Source organism: Bradysia coprophila, unplaced genomic scaffold (assembly GCF_014529535.1).
Source record: "Bradysia coprophila strain Holo2 unplaced genomic scaffold, BU_Bcop_v1 contig_24, whole genome shotgun sequence".
Lineage (NCBI taxonomy): Eukaryota > Metazoa > Arthropoda > Insecta > Diptera > Sciaridae > Bradysia > Bradysia coprophila.
This window is the reverse complement of record NW_023503501.1, coordinates 1779471-1791978: the sequence shown is the minus strand read 5'-3', so window position 1 is coordinate 1791978 and position 12508 is coordinate 1779471. Positions and strand designations below refer to the sequence as shown.

At 34.3% G+C, this 12508-nt stretch overlaps 1 protein-coding gene across 2 annotated transcripts in view; it reads left to right on the top strand.

Annotated features, from left to right (window-relative positions):
- The window catches only part of LOC119077793, a 99692-nt gene that overhangs the window by 25709 nt on the left and 61475 nt on the right, over positions 1 to 12508 (top strand). Inside the window, exon 2 of one of the 2 annotated variants that reach the window (XM_037185101.1) lies at positions 5448 to 5513. The exons of the other annotated variant lie outside the window; for it this stretch is intronic. The gene's annotated coding sequence lies outside the window, so the exon portion shown is untranslated. The remainder of the gene's footprint in view (positions 1 to 5447; positions 5514 to 12508) is intronic. 2 annotated transcript variants of the gene reach the window in all.

Below are 12508 nucleotides of genomic sequence, written 5' to 3'. Positions count from 1 at the left end.
GTTGGGATTTATGGATGCTTGAAAAAACTTGCATTAGTCTACATATCGAGCGCAAAATGTCTAAAGAGCGTCCTTCCATCCGCTGGTCGGACTTCACTAAACGTTTTTTTCCCTAAAAGATGTGAACATTTGTCAGATTTTGAGACATACTAATGGTTCTCAAGATAATGTTTTTAAGATATCGTTGTTTAAAAAATGGTAGGACGCCCTTTAGTCATGTTGCTCTCGATATACGGTGGGTGATAAGTTACATTTCAACTATGATTCGCTAGACCTTTTCGTTAGCAAATCGGTATAGTTTTCGATAGAGTACTGCATCAAGTACCACTGTTGCCATAGCCTCATGAGAAATGGTATTGTTGAACTGCATATTATTGGAAAACGTCGAAAGACGCATTTAATTTTCTCACAGATCGAGACAGTGGTCGAATGACTAATCATTGATTCGACAATGTGCCTGCCCTACAGTGTATAATGAAGTGAGGTTCACGCCATACACTCTTTGCTTTCTACCCTAAAGATTAGCTGATCATTTTGGTAACTAATCATAGAGATCATTTTGTTCGCCTGGAGTGGTTCATGTAGAGCGTAAACTAATAGGTTGATAAGGAGATGAGGTCCTTAGGGGGCTTCAAGATTTTAATGATGACAGGATAGCATAAAGGATACCATGATATGTGTGCATTGGTCAGAAATAATCACCCTAGACGAAATCTACTTAGTATACGTGCGTTTGTAACGCACGTGGTAGTGGTAAAACCGTTTAAAAACGTGTAAGCAGTTTTGATAATTTTTGTGGGTCAACTGAAAACAGCTGAAGCAAATTCATGTTGAAATTTCACTGCCTCTACCGTACCCTAATAAATATTTTCTGCAAATGCGCTGCGAAAATTGAACTTTTTCATACGTGTTTTGGGTGGATCTTTTTTCTCTGTTTTTTATATTTTCCTTCTCGCCACTAGTGGTACGAAACCCAATGCTAAACCCTTACACCAAAACCCAAAGCTTATCGAGCAACACCTCTTATGCTCAAAACAAACGAGGCATTGAAAACGTGTTTTGGTCCTAGTTTTCATTGACAGATGCAGCAGTCGCGATTTTGAATAGAAAAAGTTCTAACTTCATTTGACAGTTTCGAAAATTTCGTCATCAATGCCTCGTTTGTTTTGAGCATTACCATTTGTCTATTGAGATATAACCTACTTGACCGTTCATACAATATTTCGTTCATACAGTATAATTTATGTCAAAGGTTGAGTTATGTTTTACTAGTTGCATGAATTACTATTATTTAGCACAAAGAATTCATTAACATTAGAAACAATAGCTCTGCTGCTTTCGGCTACATACTATTTGCATACACACTTTCTCAAATTTGAAGCAAAGTTTGTTTTGTTTTGAAAATGCTTTATTTGCATTTTATGATTCAAAATATTCCGACACTTCCACCATGAATATAAATTTGTCCTGTGCCAATACACAAAAGGATTGTTATGTTATTGTTAAAGTTTTTGTAAAGCCTTTTAAATGACAAATGACCAAACCAACCCTTAAGTTTAGAAAAAAATGTCTTTTTTCTTCTGTTTTTATTTGTAACTAGTGTTGTGAGTTACTTTGATAAACTTCTACTGTTGTGGTAAGGTTCTTAACAATTTTTCACAAAAGCGATACGCATGCAAAGTAAGTATAATTAACTCTGATTATTCGGTAATAGCAGTTAACTTCAAAGCCTGACTGGTGAGTGGCAGGTATTTTAAAAAGTGAACGGCATGATTTATCGGACTATACTATTCGAGAGTTTCAGACAATGCGAAAAGGGATGAACACAAAAGAAAATTTTCGTTAAATTTATGCTGAAAACAGACGAAGCATTAAGAATCAGGTTTCGATCATATTTTTCATTGTTCTAATGTCACTTTTCATGCTTAACGAAACTGAAACAATGAAAAATTTCATCGAAACAAATTCTTAATGCTTCGTCTGTTTTCAGCATTACATTGTACATAATCAAGAGTTATTTGCACTAAAATACTTACGTGTGACTGTGACATTTCTCTCATAAAAATTTATTAGATGCAGAAATCGTAAATCAGCAAGTTGCACCATTTAGATTTTTAAAATAATCCACAGCTTTGCTCCCGCATGTGCTACCTATTGTAAAAATTTTCATTGTAGCAATCCTACAATAGAGGACAGATCAAAATTACACACTTTCTTACTAAATGCTTTTCGTTTCATGTACAAAGAACTGTTTAACTTGGTTATATTATTTAACAGAAAGTACAACTTTGTAAAATATTAAATACGGAATCCGAAAATATTTTTCTTTTACTGGCTGTAGCAAAGGTGCGGTAGTTCAGAAAAAAAGACAAACTTTTTTTTCAATTCGATTCGAGATTCGATTTCAATATCTTGATCAGACTTTATTGTAGTCAATTGGATCGTGAAATTCCATTTTTCATCAAACAATGGCCTAAACTGTCCAAACTAATTTCTGTGACATTATTTACGGCATGAAACAACTTAAGAATGAATTTGTGAAAACTTCATCCTGCTTATATGAAAATGAAATTCAAGCCACATGCGATCCGATCCGAAATTTTCTCAATTTCCTGTCACAACCTTGGACAGCGACGGCCAACGGCATCCGTAGTATCGTTGGACTCCTGGTGGACTACCCTCTACTATCCATTGTAAAACTTGTTTGGTCGCTGCTGTCCAAGAGATTCCGAAACCAAAAACCATATACTGATTTTCAATGTCTAGCGCTTCCACATACGGACCTTTCGATCTTTTTTGGGTATGTATTCTAATCACTACAAACCCGCACACTTCCAAATAAATCGTCTGTTTATTGGCGAAATAATTCAACATTTAGTTCACAAATAAATATTATTCAACATGCGACATAGCTCACTTTTACAACTCTACTGCCAAAAATGAAAAGACAACCAGAAAAAAGTTGTTCCACAAAATTGTCAGGGGAGACGAACGATTCTATAGAGCCATCGATCATTCGGATCAGATGTGGCTTGAATATCAGTTGTTCGATACCATGGCAAATTCATTCTTAAGGTGTTTGGCCAGTACGACGGAATCTTCTAAAATTGTGAAATTTCTCAATTGCTCTATTCGTGCCTGATGGGCATAATGCGATTCTGAGTTAGTTTATTTTTAGAGGATGACAATCTCAAGAAATCTCATAGCCCTTGCTAGTAACCATCAAGTTCCAATCGCATAGATTATATCCTTTAAAAGAAAAGGGAAAATGTGAATTCCAGCAACTACAGTTGAGCATCATCGGACCTAATTATAAATGAAACTATTTTGTTTTCATGTTATGTTCTCTTACACTCGTGGAATTTCGAAAACCAACACATTTTCTGTTTCGTGGTCTACTGGTTTCTTGTGAATTTTGCATATATTTTTATATGGTGAAATCAGAAACTCAAGTAAAACACAGAAACAGAAAATGTGTCGGTTTTCAAAATTCCGTGTGTGTACATGAAAAGAAATTAAAATTAATGAAAAATAAGTTGATTCTTATTACAAGTCTAATGTCAACCATAAATAGTTTTCTAATGTTAACAAAATTCAACTCAATTGTGTACAAAACTCAGATATACTTGACGAAGCATTTTCCGCAGATTCTTGTAATATTCTGCGAAATTCCAGCAAAAATACGTTGAATTTAGGTTGGTTTTTGGGTGAAATCGACAGCGGACCTTTGTATTGCATGATGTTTACTATGTTAAAGCCTCATGCATATCGAAATCAGAACAAAACATGTGTACATTAACCGTCGATACCGCACAATATTGTACGGTAACCCTTATATTTAACTATGTTCGATATGCATGAGGCTTTAACATATTAAATAACATGCAATACAAAGGTCCACTGTCGGATTTAACCCAAAAACCAGCCTAAATTCAACGTATTTTTGCTGGAATTTGATTTGATGTGCCGAGAAATTTGCGAACCTTTCGCAGAATATTACACAAGAATCTGCGGCAAATGCATTGCACACAATCACTTCGCATCACTGTTTAAACATGTTAAACACTAAAACTTACTATTTCAGAATAGTTGTACGATTAATAATTCAACAAATTTGAAGGTAAGAACCCCAAACAAAGTAAAATGAAACTCGTATCGAACAGATTTCAATGTTTTGAAAATGGTTGTGTGTACGTCATTTTTCGACTTGTCCAATTTTGGTTCAAGAAATTCTTTAAATTGAGACATTGATCTCGGCATTGATTGAAGAATCATGTACGAGTACACAACACTAGAAAACGATATTGTCGTTCCGAAAATGATATTATCGTTCCGAGCGATATTATTGTTCCGAAAACGATATTTTCGTTCCGAAAACGATATTATCGTTCCGAAAACGATATTATCGTTCCGAAAACGATATTATCGTTCCGAAAACGATATTATCGTTCCGAGCGATATTATCGTTCCGAAAACGATATTTTCGTTCCGAAAACGATATTATCGTTCCGAAAACGATATTATCGTTCCGAAAACGATATTATCGTTCCGAAAACGATATTATCGTTCCGAAAACGATATTATCGTTCCGAAAACGATATTATCGTTCCGAAAACGTTATTATCGTTCCGAAAACGATATTATCGTTCCGAAAACGATATTATCTGACATATGCGAAGTGCTTTTTAACGTTACAATTTTCGTTCCGAAAACGATATTAGCGTTCAGAAAACGATATTATCGTCCAAAACACGATATTATCGTTCTGCAAACGATATTATCGTTCCTGATGTTTACCGTGTAGAAAAGTCGGCTCTCTCCTAATCTAAATATATCATTATCTTCTGTTCTAGGTTCACTGATTATAAGCTGATTTAAATAATGTCTTGGCCACGAATAAATCCCTAACTTTTAAAAGAGAACCAATTTGTCTCACTGCAAACATAATATACATTTCGTTGTTTTGTACGAACAATTCGCTTCTTCGATAAACTTTTATTGCAACAGCAATAGCTAATAGACTTCGTTACTATCTATACTAAACTAAAAATGTAAACGAAGAAAATCTCGTAAAATAAATTTTCATTTCATTTGCGTCTACATTATACTTCATATTTTGATAGTTTTGTATTATGGAAAATTGGTAGAGACGATGTGCGATGCAAGCGATCAATTTTTTATTATTTTTGTGTTACGAGGAGAAACTTTAGCATCGTTATTTTTATCGAAAATTGACGAATTTTTTTTAGTTGTTTCATTGCACAAAATGAAAATGAAACAACGATGAACTATGATTTATGGATTATGCGATAAAATGAGCCGCATTAAATAAATTGGGTTTTTATGAGATAAAAATTTCCCACCACTTTGTTGCTAAGTTTTTTTTTTGTGAATATTTATTCGATATGATGGCTAATAAATTTATGCAAAAAACATTTTTTTTTCAGCATGAGTGGCAGACAATGTAAAAACAAAAAAATACAAAGACCAACCAAGAACAGTATTGTAATCAGGTAAAATCAGTTAAATAAATTGATTTATTTTGTTCAATAAATTTATAAATATTTCCTGAAGCATTAACATCATTTAAATTAATCCAAAAAGCATTATTTCCATTCCATTACGGATTTAAAAAAAGAAAAAAACACAAAACAAATTAAAACAAAACAAAAAATGAGGACTGGATTTGTTGACGAAACCCATTTGTATATTTTAAAATCATCCTGAATTATTGATTGACCAGAAAAGTTTTTTTGATCTGAATTTCTCATTGCTTTTCGTGTAAACTGCTAATTTCACAAAATATTTAATTATTAACCATCAATTTTACTTATCACATAAAATAGTTTGCTAATATTGCTAATGCACCAGGGCCTATTTTTTTTTTTTTTTTGGAAACGTATTTCTAAGATTTTTTTAGAGATTTGAAAAATTTCCATTCATAAGGCTAGTACACAGATCGTGAAAAATGCATGAAAAATGGACCCATGCGAAATACGACATAAAATATATGAGTTATCTGTCAAATATTTTGCAAGCTCGGTGTAAACCTGATGTTTACACTGTGTTTGCAAAATATTTGACATTTGGCTCATACATTTTATGTCACATTTTGCAAGCATTTTGCAGCGGTCGATTTTGCATGCATTTTTCACGAACTGTGTACCCATCTATAAAATCTTAGTGAATTTGCGCTAAAGCACAAAATTTGCGCAACGTGTCGACATTCTTAGCGTGCTGAATTGCTGTATTGAAAAGTCACTGGTAAGATACGTTGCGGCAGAATCGAAAAAAATTGTTTCGTGAAAATTTGGCAACTGATGTTGTTGTGGCAAATGTGACAGATGCGTAATTACAACTCAATTTTTCATTCATAATTTGCAATTGGTGAATGCAATTAAGCAGTTACTGGGCCTTTTCACAACATGTTATACAAGATTACCAATTCTGTTCACTATAAAAAAAATCATTTTGCCGATGCGAAAGTGCCAGTTCATCAGATTTTATGAATGAAATTAAGAGTTGCCACAACAGAAAAATTAAGCATTTGGTGTGGTTGTGGAGAATATTTTCGCATACATCGTTGTGTGTTAGGAGTGGGCACAGCTAGAAATATTTTAGAAACTTTTACTGATCCTACAGATAACGACGTACCAACGCACTTCAAGCATGAGAGGTACTCTAAGTAGGGCACTGACACTGGACAATGTATCTAACAAATTTTGGCAATGTAAAAAAATCTTTGAAGATTTCTCATACAAAATAGTAATCTGTTTGGCAGCTGTCAATTAAAGTATTTTTGTCACTTTCAAATCGCTAAAATTGAATTTTTTCAATGTATCTTTCCATCGACTTTCCAATACATCAAGAATTCAATGTATCGATGTAGTGTAAATTTTGTGTTGTAGCGCAAACTCAGCGTTTCAGTGATATAAATTAATAAATCGCATACACGTCATTGTGTAAATTGTAGAAAGTAAATAAGGAATTAGCACAACTTTGATTTAAAACGAAACACACATTTTACCTCCCGCAACGTTGCACGAGTTATTGTTTATAGATGATCATAATTTGACGCTGAATAGAAGCTCTCAGTGCGAATACATGTGTCGAACCTAAAAAAAAACACCAATAAAAGATACACGCAATAGGGTTTTCGTGAACTTTTGACATTTATCCCATATATTTTATGTCAAACGTCTACTAAATCGCCATACTCACGAACTCTACGAACCATAATTGTCTACCCCAATAAGTCATCCACATTTGTACGTATTCCATAAAATATGCCCTGCAATGCACTCAAAATTTTCCCTCTTACTTATCATTCATTTTGTTGAATTTTTTGCTACATATAGCCGATCACAATATTCTTGACGGAATAATAAATGCAAGACAAGGGTAATTGAAATTAGCATAACATTTAAAATATTACATTGACCTACATCAAAATGTAAAAGTGTAACGACAACATTATGAAAATGGTTTAATTTAATGATTAGACAGAATTTTGTCCGATAATTAAGAAATTGTCGGATAGAAATGTGTTAGTTAAGTAGAAAACGGGTACGTACGACAAATTACTTCAATTAGCAAATCGTGTTTTTACATTCGAATTTTCAAGTATTTGAAATGGAAAATTTTTGTGTTTCTTTACCGTTGTGTCGCTCGGGCATAAATTACGCCCGCATTAAAGTCAGAGCGGTGTTCTCGGAAATTGAACGTGCGCAAGTTTAGGTTGGGAAACCGAAAGCTTTCACGCTTGTTTTATAAAATTGTTGAGATGGTTAAAGAAGAACAAGAATTCACAGTAACAATCCAATTGGACATGGCTATGGCGTAAAGTTATTTTACGCGCTTAGGACCGTTAATGTGAAATCTTGCTTCAGCCAGTAAAATACCCAACGTATTTGCTTTCAAATGTCTGTTTTGATTCGTGGAATTACGAATTTCGCCAACAGCTGTACGCGATCTATATTACACACTTGTCACTAAGAAGTCGAAGCTTTCCGAGACTGATAGTGACAAGTGTGTACTCTATTTTATGATAAAATTTTTATCACATAAGCGAAAACGAGACAACAACATAGACCTGAAGTGTAATTTTTGAATTATTCTTCTAGTTAAGTAATTTTGACATCCGCACACGCGCCGTATGTGATAAAATAACATTGAACGCACTCTTTCAGAGTATTAATTAAATCATACGGGCATCATCTCTGCTATTGTGTTGCTATATGCCTCACGTCATCATTATTTACTTAGGTCGCGTACAGCAAATGTTTTTCGTGAAGTGACAAATGTCAAGGTTCACTACTTTCTCTTCTACCCATGTCGACCCAGTTATGAAAATAGCTATTTAAACGATGAAAAATTTGCATTTAGGCCAAAAAATTGTTTTCCCCCTAAAACCTTCGGTTGATTTTGTGGAATGAATAGCATAATTGGATTAAAATTCTCGAGAAAGTGACATCTTTAATCTTTTCCATCATAAGTAAATCAGGTCAGAATTTTCAAAAACTTTCGACTTCGCCACATCTAGGATTTAGAATTAGTTTTAGATGTTCTGATATCGTTTTGGTAAAACTTTCACAGATTTTATAGTTTTCCTACAAAGCCAATTTTCTTGCAGGTTCGAAGGTAGTTTTACCACGAAAAGTACATGCACACGGATATGTTTTTGGGATATGTTTCTGTGTCGATAGTTCGATTCTTCGTATTTAAGTTTTTACAAACAAAACTTTTTGCGTTTCTATCTCGTACGGTAAAAACTTCGACTTCATTTAGCACTTTTCATTAGAATATTTCGTAAGCATTTTTAGATAGCAGGTAGGATTTTTTGAAAGAGTGCAAGGTGGTGTCAAAAATTCTTAAATTTCAGTCTGCATATTTTATAATTAGCCCCGAAACTCCATTAAAAAGACACAATACTCACTCTACCCCGTGTAGTAGATGGTGTAGAATTGTGAAGTGATATAACGTATGTGTATGGTTTATGTAGGTTATTTGCAGGTGTGACGTCCGTCCTTTTCACCAATTAATAGCTTTCCCCGCGAAGCCCAAAAACTGTTAGGTATGGGCACCACCGGAAGCGCTCGGTAAAAGCTACAGTATTATTGCACCTTCGATTTCCTCCGTTGGTGTTGGTATGCAATCAATTTGAATGAAATTTAAAAGAAATATTCAGAGTCTTATGGCAGAAAATATCGAAAAATGTTTGTAACGAAACAATTCTACTATATGAATGAAAAATGTATGAAGAACGTAATTGTCTGTAACATTTTCGGACTTTATACTGGTTCGGAATACTATTTTTGGACGTTTTATCGATCTTTACTGATATTTGTATTACGACGACACAACTTGAACGAAAGCAAAGCGAGGGCCATAATTCACACTAGTCGGGATCACACATGTTTTTTCATGAGTTATTTATGAGACATAACCTCATTAATATTTATATGAAAACCGATCTATGTGGATGAAATCGTGTTCGTTCGGCCAGTGAAAATTCGTGTTTACAGTTACTTGGAACGAACCTGTAATTGAGATTTTTTAGAGTTTTAAAAGTCATCGGTGTTTTCAGTAAATCAAGTCGAGGTTCTGAAAGTACAGGTTAAGACACTTACGAATGCGGGTGAAAAACAAATTTTGACAATTTTAACACTCACTAGAAAAACAATTATTTTTATAAAGTTGACATTTCACACAAGGGGCTGTTCACATATGACGTCACACTAAGAATTTTTGAATCCCCCAAAATGACCAAAATTCACAAAAATAGTACGGAAATGAACACAGAGTTCCCACTCCTCCTAAAATTCATAAAATTCATAAAATGGACCAAATCCTCCTAAAATCCCCTAAAATCTTCTAAAATTCCTAAAATGAGGTCACACTCTCGAAGAAATTTTTTAATAATACTGAAAAACTAAAAACGGTAAAAACAGCAAAATTATGCGGCAATGAATTTGAACTTCTGTATGAACCTGACTCAACTTGCGAAAACACTCCTTTCTTTGAGTCATGCAAATAGCGATCCTGAACGTGGATTTAGCGAAAATAAATACATTATCGAGGATCGCAGTTTGTTAGAAGATGCGACTATCGTGTCACTTCGAACGTTTAAGGACACATTGAATAATATAAACGTCACTGACTTCCTAATGAATCGACGTATTTTCCAGATGTGCTCCAATGTACTTTACTTTTCTCGAACAACAAAAAGTCGAAGGTACTACTTCTTAAGAATAAAGAGGCGGAAGATATTCTCAATAAAGCATCTTCACAAAAAAAAATCGAGTTCAGAAAAACTTTCCGATATCGAGAAATCTCTCCAGATCCAGTAGAAAATAGTATGTTAGATACCAAGGATCAAAAAGGTGTGTTTTAGACCCAGGTCGCTCCATCCCTGGACGTTTTCACCACCGTGGTCTAAAACACACCTTTTTGATCCGTGGTTTGTATACTATTTTTCTTCCTGGAGTACCAAAGTCACATTCCGAACAAAACATAACAACAAAACTGAACAACATACCGGTGCAAAAGCATTCCATATTAATGCCGAAAGTAATCCGTATGAATGCCTAAAGAAGTCCGTTCCGTGTGCATGTATTCTCACAAATGTCGAAAAATAAGCAATCTGTAGGAATGCCGAAAGATATCCGAATGAATGCCGAAAGCAGTCCGTATGAATGCTGAAAGCAATCCTTATGAATGCATTGTCACAAAACACTAAAAACATTACATTCGCGTACATACAACAACTTGACACATTCGGGAAAGAATAAAGATAGGATCGAAAATGACATAAGCGGGAATGAAAATTGAGAGAAAATAGTAGGGGAGAATGTTGCTCTTTCGGTACTAAATTTGGTGAGTGAATGTGACGGTTTTGGTACTACAGGAAGAAAAAACATTTTTTTGATCCTTGGTATGTAACATACTATTAGTGCACAAGAGCTGATAAATGATGGAAACAAAATTATGGTGAATCTTGTTAATTCGAAAGGCGCAGTCGACGAGAAAAACCTGATGAAGGATCAGTTGCTGGCTAGTCGAGACTGGCGTCAGAAAAGAGGAAATCATAAAAGTTTCAATTATTAAACTACATAAGGAAAAATATGTTTTGACAAAAAAAATAACTTTTTGTCAATTTTCTTAAACATTTTTAGTATTTTACGAAGTGTATGAGAAACAGAGAAACAGAGCAAAAATTCCTCCGGAAATTACTTATACAACCTTTCCCACATTTAAAAAAATTCCTCCTAAAATTCTCCTAAAATTACCTTCCAAATCTCCTAAAATACTCCTAAAATTGCCTTTAAAATTTCCTAAAATTCCTAATTTTAGGAGCCTTCCTAAGCCGTGGGAACTCTGTGAACAAGAAAAACTTGAAAATAACAAAAAAAGTCCAAAAATGACTATTTTTGAGAGACCCTTTCCCTTAGAGTGTGACGTCATATGTGAACAGCCCCAATCTGTAATGAGTGTGTTCAACATAATCTGTGTAAATTTTGTTTTACCGCCTTCGTCATCAACTCAGAAGTGTCTTAACCTGTTCTTTCAGAACCTTGAATAAAGTGTTTCCAGTTTATGATATTTTGGCGCAAAATTTGAAAATCCCTTGACGAATTCAAATTTTGTGCCAAAATACAATTATTAAAAGTAAAACTTGTGCAGAATCAGCAACAGCTGAACATATCCAGCTGGTAGTCAAAGACAATACATTTGTATCGAAAACGATTGAAAGGCAAGCTACATACGTTAAGGTCATCTATGTTCGCACATAACACGTATGAATGTAGTAAATCTAAAACTGGGTTTTCTAAATGTGAACAAACTGTATGAGAATAAAGCTTCACTAAATCATTAAAACTAAATTATAAAATTCGCCTTTCAAGAGTCCTGACCCACCCAAGTGGTGGAACCTAGCTAAGCAGATTCTTGATTAATCTCGCAAACACCATTCACGTCATTTAAAACGAAAATTTTTTTCAATTTTTCATCAGAAATTAGAGGTGTGCGCCGGCTTTGAAAACGTCGGCGGCGGTGCGCCGAGTGTTGAGAAGTCGGCGGCGGTGCGCCGAAAGGAAATTAGAGTCGGCGGCGGCGGCGTTTTCGGCGCGCCGAAATCTTTAATATTTATTCTTAAAATTTAAATTTTAGTTTTTTTCTAATCTAATATCAATTCATTAAAAATGTCGGGGAAACTGGAAATACTTTTTAGTCAATTAACTAATGTTTGACGTACAATGGAAACTCGAAACGTTTACAGGATTTTTAATTGACTTTCTAAAAAGGCGCCTAAGACCTGGAAGGGTCAAAGTCTCGATACCGACTAATGAAAGATTTGTACCACAAAGGCTTGCAAAACATTCTTTAAATCGGGTTTTCATTGTGAGGCCATAATAGGACATTTTTGTACAGAAACAGAAAAATATGCTAGACGTCAAGATCTACATTTTTCTCTATTCTCCACGGTGAAAAATCGATTTGAAGAATGGGT